We start from the raw sequence: 7,793 nt of genomic DNA, 5'->3' as shown, positions 1-7,793 counted from the left end.
TTCAACTCTGAATACAAGGAAAAGTGCGAATTTATAGTCAAGGAGTAGGGTAGGGTTCCATGGATGGAAAACTACTAAGCAAAAACATTAGGAATGGGGGGTGGATTCTGGCTAAACCAACCTAACAGGAGTCTTGCTGAAGACAGGTCATTCCCATGGGGTCATAGTAGGAGGTAAGGAACTTGATCAGATTTCAAGGGTGATTAGATAGGAAGAATGAGGGATTCTGGCTAAACTGGCTTAGGACTCTTGCTAAGATAGCACCATGCAGAGACGAACACAGAAGTTCAAAAGTAGATGCCTACATGGAAAACTTCATAGCAGAGCCTGATTAGAGTCTGGTCAAAGAGAATCTTGGTCAGTAACTACCATCATAAGAAAAATACACAATATTTACAGCAATCCCCAAATAGTCCACTGTGTCTTTTTATAGGCAATCCCCATAATCCTTGGCTCATGCAAAATAGCTGAGCATTCTGCCAATATTACCGTAGACTGTGTTGTTTTCTCTCCCTGCTTGTGTTCCCTCTCTCTCTGTGTCAAATAAATAAATAAAATCTTTTTAAAAAATTAAAAATAGACCTATCCTATGATCCAGCAATTCTGCTTCTGGGTATTTATCCAAAAAAGATGAAAACAAACACTGATTTGAAAAGACATATGGGCCCCCATGTTCATTGCAGTGTTGTTTATTTTTTTAAAGACCGTATTTATTTATATGAGACAGAGGGAGAGAGGGAGTGGGAGAAGCAGGCCTCCCCCCTGAGCCGGGAGCCTGATGCAGAACTCGATCCCAGGACCCCGGGGTCATGACCTGAGCCAAAGGAAGATGCTTAATCCACTGAGACACTCAGGCGCCCCTTATTGCAGAATTATTTACAATAACCAAGATACGGAAACAACCTAAGTGTCCATCAGTGGATGAATGGATAAAGATGTGGTATGCACGCGCGCGCGTGCGCGCGCGGACACACACACACACACACACACACACACACACATACACACACAGTGGAAAACTACTTGGCAATGAAAAAGAACATCTTGCCATGCCATTTGTGACAACATAGAACTAGAGGATATTATGTTAAGTGAAACAAGTCAAAGACAAAGGCCATACTAATAAACTGGACTTCATCAAAACTAAAAATTTTGGAGGCAGTTGGCTGGCTCACTAAGTAGAGCATGTGACTTTGATCTCGGGATCATGAGTTCAAGCCCCACACTGAGTGTAGAGCTTGCTTTAAAAAAATAACTAATAATGAGACAAACTGAGAGAATAAAAAGACAAGCTAGAGGAAAAAAATTTGCAAATCATGCATATGTCTGACAAAATTTTTTTTCTTTTGGTATTCTTTTTTTTTTTTTTTTAAAGATTTTATTTATTTATTTGACAGAAAGAGATCACAAGCAGGCAGAGAGGCAGGCAGAGAGAGGAGGAAGCAGGCTCCCCGCTGAGCAGAGAGCCCGATGCGGGCCTCGATCCCAGGACCCTGAGATCATGACCTGAGCCGAAGGCAGCGGCTTAACCCACTGAGCCACCCAGGCGCCCTTCTTTTGGTATTCTGATTAGTGTTCTCAGACTGTTGAGAATATGGGTTTTTTTGTTTAAGCGTTTTATTTTTATTTTTTATAATATTTTAAAAAAAGATTTTATTTATTTATTTACTTGAGAGAGAGAGGACGAGAGACTGGGGGGTGGGGAGGAGCAGAGGGAGAGGGACAAGCAGCTCCAAGCTCAGTGCAGAGCCCCACACGGGGCTCGATCTCACAACATTGAGATCATGACTTGCACTGAAATCAGGAGTCAGACACTTAACCAACTGAGCCACCCAGATGCTCCTATTTATTTTTAACAATTTTATTTTAAAGTAATCTCTACACCCAACATGTGGCTCAAACTCAGAACCTTGAGATCAAGAGTCATATGCTCTACGAACTGAGCTAGCCAGGTGCCCCCCGTCTGTGTTTAAGCATTTCAAAGGAGTTACTTTATTGATTTCTTTGTAGTATGTTTTCTGATTCAATGTTTGCTATAATTACGATCTCTGTTTCTCAGTACTCTTCTCTGGCTGCCTTCAATTCTACCTTTTTCTTTAGTATTCAGAAGTTTGAATATTATATACATGAATATTTTTATATTTATCCTGCTCACAATTTTCCATATTTCTTGGGTCTTTAATTTTGTTATCTATTAATAATTTTGGAAAATTCTCCACTTTTATTTCTTCAAATATTTCTTCTGCCTTGTTCTTTCTTTCTTCTACTGAAATTCTCATTATTCATTTATTAGACCATTTGATATTGCCCAACAACTTATAGATGCTCTTCTTTTTCCCCCATTTTTTTATAATTTCTATTACCTACCTTCAAGCTCACTGAGTATTTCTTTAGTTGTCTTTACTGATAAGTCCCTCCAAGGAATTCTTCATCTGTGTTACTGAGTTTTTCATTTTTAGCACTTTCATTTTATTATGGTTTCCATCTCTTTGCTGAAATTACTTATTTTCTCACTTCCATTGTCTCTTTTAATCTATTAATCATGATTATGTAAAATTCACTGATAATGCCAATATCTGTGTCATATTTGAGTTTTATTTTGATGATCAAGTTTCCATTCAGACTGTGTTTTTTCCCTGTTTTTTTGATGCGCCCTGTAATTTTTTGTTGTTGTTGTTGAACTCTTGATATTTTGTATAGGACAATATATACTAGGGTAAATTGTTTCCCACTTATATTTGGATGTGAGCATGCCTTTCCTGTGTTATGCCTTTAGTGTAGAGTCTTACGTGAATCCACTCGAAGAAAAGACTGGGTTGGTTGATGTTCGCTTGCTGCTTGGGTTTGAATCTTCTCTTTCTGCCATGGCTCCCCAGAGAGTATGCAGTTCCCATAGTTCTATCAGCTGTGTTTCAGTGTTGTTTTTACTTATTGCTTCTTAGCTTTGGGGTGGGGTAAAGGAGGTCTATTTTGAAGTTCTGAGTAAGCCTTGATCTCGGGCACCGTGTAAGGTGATTTCATATGTGGGACCTTTACACGTGTTTCTGCCTCACCACCAGATGTAATGCTGGTTCTAATAGTCATTCATGTCCTTCTTCTAGAAATAGCATTCTTATCATTTCCCTCAAGTTCTAGTACTATTCTTGTATTATTCTTGTCGATGATAATACCTTTCAGGCTGAACCATTTCTGCATTTTCACTTTCACCCCTATATTGTAATTATTATAAGACAGGAAACTAAGCATGGTGATAGTTAATGCAGGATGCTCAGAGAGGTTCATTGATGTGGATAAAAGAGCCTGAATTTTGGAGTCCACCAGACCGGCATTTCAAACCACATTCTGCCGCTTACTAGCCTTGGGAACCTCATCAAGTAACTTAAATATTCAGCTTCTGTGTCATAACATGGTTAGCTAGTCTCTCCCCTCTATTCTTACTATTAAGGGTGGCTAGATTGTAAATTGGCAAAATTTATGTTATAGCAAAACAATAGTTTGGCTTCCCATGGCTAAAAGGTGTTGCATTCAATTGTATGAGTATACACATTATCTTCTGTGGCTGCTGTTAACATTACCACAAACGTAGTGGCTTAGGACAATAAGCACTTATTATCCTGTAATTCTGGGGGATCAGAAGTCCAAACTGTTTCTTGCTGGGCTAAAATAAAGGAGTCAACATGATGTGTTTCTTCTGGAGGCTCTAGGAGGAGATCCATTCCTTGGCCTTTTCCAGGTTCTAAGAGGCTCCATGCAGTCCTTGGTTCATGGCTCCTTCTTGCATCACCGAAGTCACAGGTGTGGCATCTTTAAATCTCTCTCTCTCTGGCTATGACTCTCCAGTTTCTACTTAAGAGGACCTTGTGATTCCATTAGGCCCAACCTGATAACCCAGGATAATCTTATCTCAAGATCTTTAACTTTATCATATCTGAAAAGTCTTTTTTTTTTGTTTTTTTTTTTTGCTATGTAAGTTAACATATTCAAAGGTGTGGGGGATTAAGACATAGTCGTCTTGGAGGGGGGCATTGTTGTGTTTATCATAGTATATATAAAATTGGGGGGAGGTGATATAAATATGCTTTAGGCTATGAAGCAATGGTATTTCCATTATACAATGGTTCTAAAGCCTAGCTCTGCCGCACAAACAGTAAGAAAGACCCCTCTCTCATACCAAATATATGATCCTGGACCCTATCCTAGATTTGTAGGTGTAGAACCTTGGAAAATGTATTCCCGAGAAATCTTCCTACATCTCCTCCCCAAAATGACTTCCTAACACAGCAAGTCTATAAACCAGCATTTGAGGTTTTTCTTAACCCTCTGCCAATTTTAATGACTTATGGCATCACATCATTGATTTCCAAAACATGTTTGTGCAGTAATTTTCCCACATTGGCATGCTCCCAAACAAGTGTGTGGCCAGAAATTTTGAAGGTTTCCTCATATTTTATTCTGCTCCTGGAGATTGTTAGGTATTAGCATCTAAAGGCTCTGCAAATCCCACAGTACACAAGCCTGGTTAACTTCATTTAAACTAGTTTCTCCCAATCTTACTTGACTACAGAACACGTTTCTGCCCTTAAAACTTATCAATATTCCATAGAATACACTTTAATAAATGCTTCCTTAGGATCTAGTGAAAGCAAGATCAAGAATTTTGATTCCAAGGAGAAAGAGAATAAATTATGGTTGCTTTTTGGGAAGTGGGGTGTGACTGTTTTTGAGAAAGTAGTGATATTGACTCACATATACCGACATTGGGTCTGAAATATACATGCAAGTAAAATGTTCAGCCCAGACTCCCAGATACAAATTCTTCCTTGCCAATATTTTGCCTTGTTTATTTCAACTCTCAGCTTCTTGACTTACTATTACTTGGAGTTCTGGCGAACAAACGATAAGCTACTTTTCTCATGATAAGAGACAGTACCTATCTTTCCAGGTGTATTTTAGAGAAAACAGATTGCTTCAATCTTAAAACATGTATTGGCATTGGACACATGCTGTTTTATGCTTGTCTCCAGAAGGTTCTTGATAAAAATCGGAATTGAGATGAGCTGACTATTGAGATTTGTGTCCATAGAAATGTCAGCAGTATTTCTGATGAGGTTTTCCAGAATGTAGACGAAAGAATTGTGTTCTTAAAATATAACTAATGAACATTGAGTAGTAAAATATTGGGACTAATGAAGGTGGTATTCTGAATTTGACCAATATCAAGGTTTAAACATTTTAAGTAGGTTTAATGTCTGTAAAACTATGAGAATAAAGGCAATCAATGTGCAGTGGATAAAGGTGCAAATACTGGAGCTAGCTTCTCTGGATTAAAAGACCCCAGTTTTGGGGCACCTGGTTCAGGTCATGATCCCCGCGTCCTGGGATTGAGTACTGCATCCAGCTCCTTGCTCAGCGGGAGGCCTGCTTCTCCCTCTGCCTTGACCCCTCCACCTGCTTGTGCTCACTTTCTCTCTCTCCAACAAATAAATTTAAAAAATTCTTTATAACTGTTGATAATAACTTCTGATGATTGTTTCTACTTCCTTGGTGTTAGTTGTGATCTCTCCCTTTTCATTCATAACTTTATTAATTTGGGCTTTCTGTCTTTTCTTTTGGATTAGTGTGGCCAATAGTTTATCTAAATAAAAAATAAAATAAAAGACCCCAGTTCTGCTGTTAAAAGTTGTAGGGTGTTGGATAAGTAACAGTCTTTCTTTCCTTCAGTTGGTTTATATGTAAAGTGAGGTAACACTAGTATCCACTTTGTAAGATGTTTTTGAAGATTCAATTAGTTAACATATGTATAACAGAGCATTCCTGGTTTATATCGTACCCTAATCCCTGCTATTATGATAATTACTACCCTGAAAATCATACACCAAATAACAGTGAATCCTTATGAGGTTTTTTTGGTTCTTGTGTTTTTTTAAAGATTTTATTTTTAAATAATCTCTATGTCCAACGTAGGGCTCAGACTTAAAAACCCAAGATCAGGAGTCACCTGCTTCACTGACTGACCCAACCAGGCACCCCTCATGAGGTTATTTTAAAGTTTTATGCTGGTCTTTGTCTCAGAGAATTATAAATTCCAAATAAGTAAAGCTCAATTTGATGGGGTTTTGTTAAAATTGGTTATTAAATTGTTCTCAAAAAGTGTGGGGCCTTTTCTTCTTTCAATCAATATATTTAAGAATTTTCTAAATTTTGATTTTCAAAAATTGTATTTTTTCAAAATCTCTTTGAAGATTGATAACAAAGTACAGAAAATAAGATCGTTTTGCAGTTTTCTTATAAAAATGTTTACAGAAAGGAAAGTCACCATCCTGAATGTCTTAATTTGGTAAGGGCAAGCTGGTGGGCTGTGCTAGATCGTCTCAATTAGTAAGATCCAGATTGAAATTGAATCTTACTTAAAAAAAAAAAAAAGAAATTGAATCTTACTGTTTAGGGGCTACCCAGTTGCAAAACTAAAATAGCCTTCAGTTCAGACACCTGAAGCACAGTCTGGACAAATTCCAATGCTAGATTTAGGATCAAAGTTGAGTATGGGAAATTTATCACTTTGTGTATTATTAATTTAAATTGTTCTGTTTCGATAGCATTATAAATCATTTATCAATTTATTATAAAATTTTCAAATAAAATCTAACTGAATTAGAATAGGCAATCCAGTTTTGATTAAGAAACTCAGGCAAGTGAGTCTAGGGACATCATGATGTTATCATTATTTATTGATGGTAATATTATAATCCAGTACTTACTGTGTGTCCGATTGCTTCAAGTGTTTTATTTGCATAATCACATTCAAGCCTCACAAATATCTTCCTGAAATAAATATTTTCCCATAGTACAGATGAAGAAATAGGTTTTAAGTGATTAAAGGACTTATCCTTTGTTACATAGCTAGTGATTTGCAGAACCAAAACTTGCATAATATTGTCTGACACAAAGATGTATGCCATTAGCCTCTACAGTATTAACTCCATCACAAAGCAAAATTAATTTTCTATTAAAAGTATCAAGATTTTTTTTTTTTATTAAGAGAAAGAAACATGTAGCCGATGAGTATATGGTGACCTTTAAGGAAATGGTATGATGTTTCAGTATGAAGAGGGAAATGTGAAAAGAACAGGGATTTTGGTGGTTTGTTTAAAGATTTTTTTTATTTATTGGACAGAGAAAAAGAGTGTGTGAGTGAGCACACAAGCAAGGGGAGTGGCAGGCAGAGGGAGAGGGAGAAGCAGGGTCTCCACTGAACAGGGAGCCCTATATGGGGCTCAATCCCAGGACCCTGGGATCATGACCTGAGCTGAAGGCAGATGCTTAACTGACTGAGCCATCCAGATGCCCCAAGAGCAGGGATTTTGGAATGAGAAAGACTCCTTGGAATGAGAAAGGGATTTGGGAGTGAGAAAGACTGGCTTGAGTGCTTAGGAGCTGTGTGATCTATAAAACAGATAATAACAACAACATTGTCAGGAGGAATAATATAAGAAGATCTAGCAGAAAGCCTGAAACATAAATTACCCAGTCAATAAAATTAGCAATTTAAAGGTTCTGAGAAATACTGCAGTAAAAAACCCACCAATATTTAGGCTCATGTTTCTCAAGGGGAACTCCTTTTGAATGTCATTTACTCCATGGAACCCAGTGTTCCAGAGAAGCAAGATTGGGAAACTGAGTTTTAAAAATTGCCATCTTTCTGCAGAGAGGATATTAATAGGAGTGTGATAGGGGTAGTAATAGAAAGGGGAAGGAGGGCAGAGCTGCAGAGCGTACCACTTAAGTTGATTCTA

The sequence above is a fragment of the Mustela nigripes genome, chromosome X (assembly GCF_022355385.1).
Source record: "Mustela nigripes isolate SB6536 chromosome X, MUSNIG.SB6536, whole genome shotgun sequence".
Taxonomy (NCBI): domain Eukaryota; kingdom Metazoa; phylum Chordata; class Mammalia; order Carnivora; family Mustelidae; genus Mustela; species Mustela nigripes.
Note: the sequence above shows the minus strand (reverse complement) of the source record.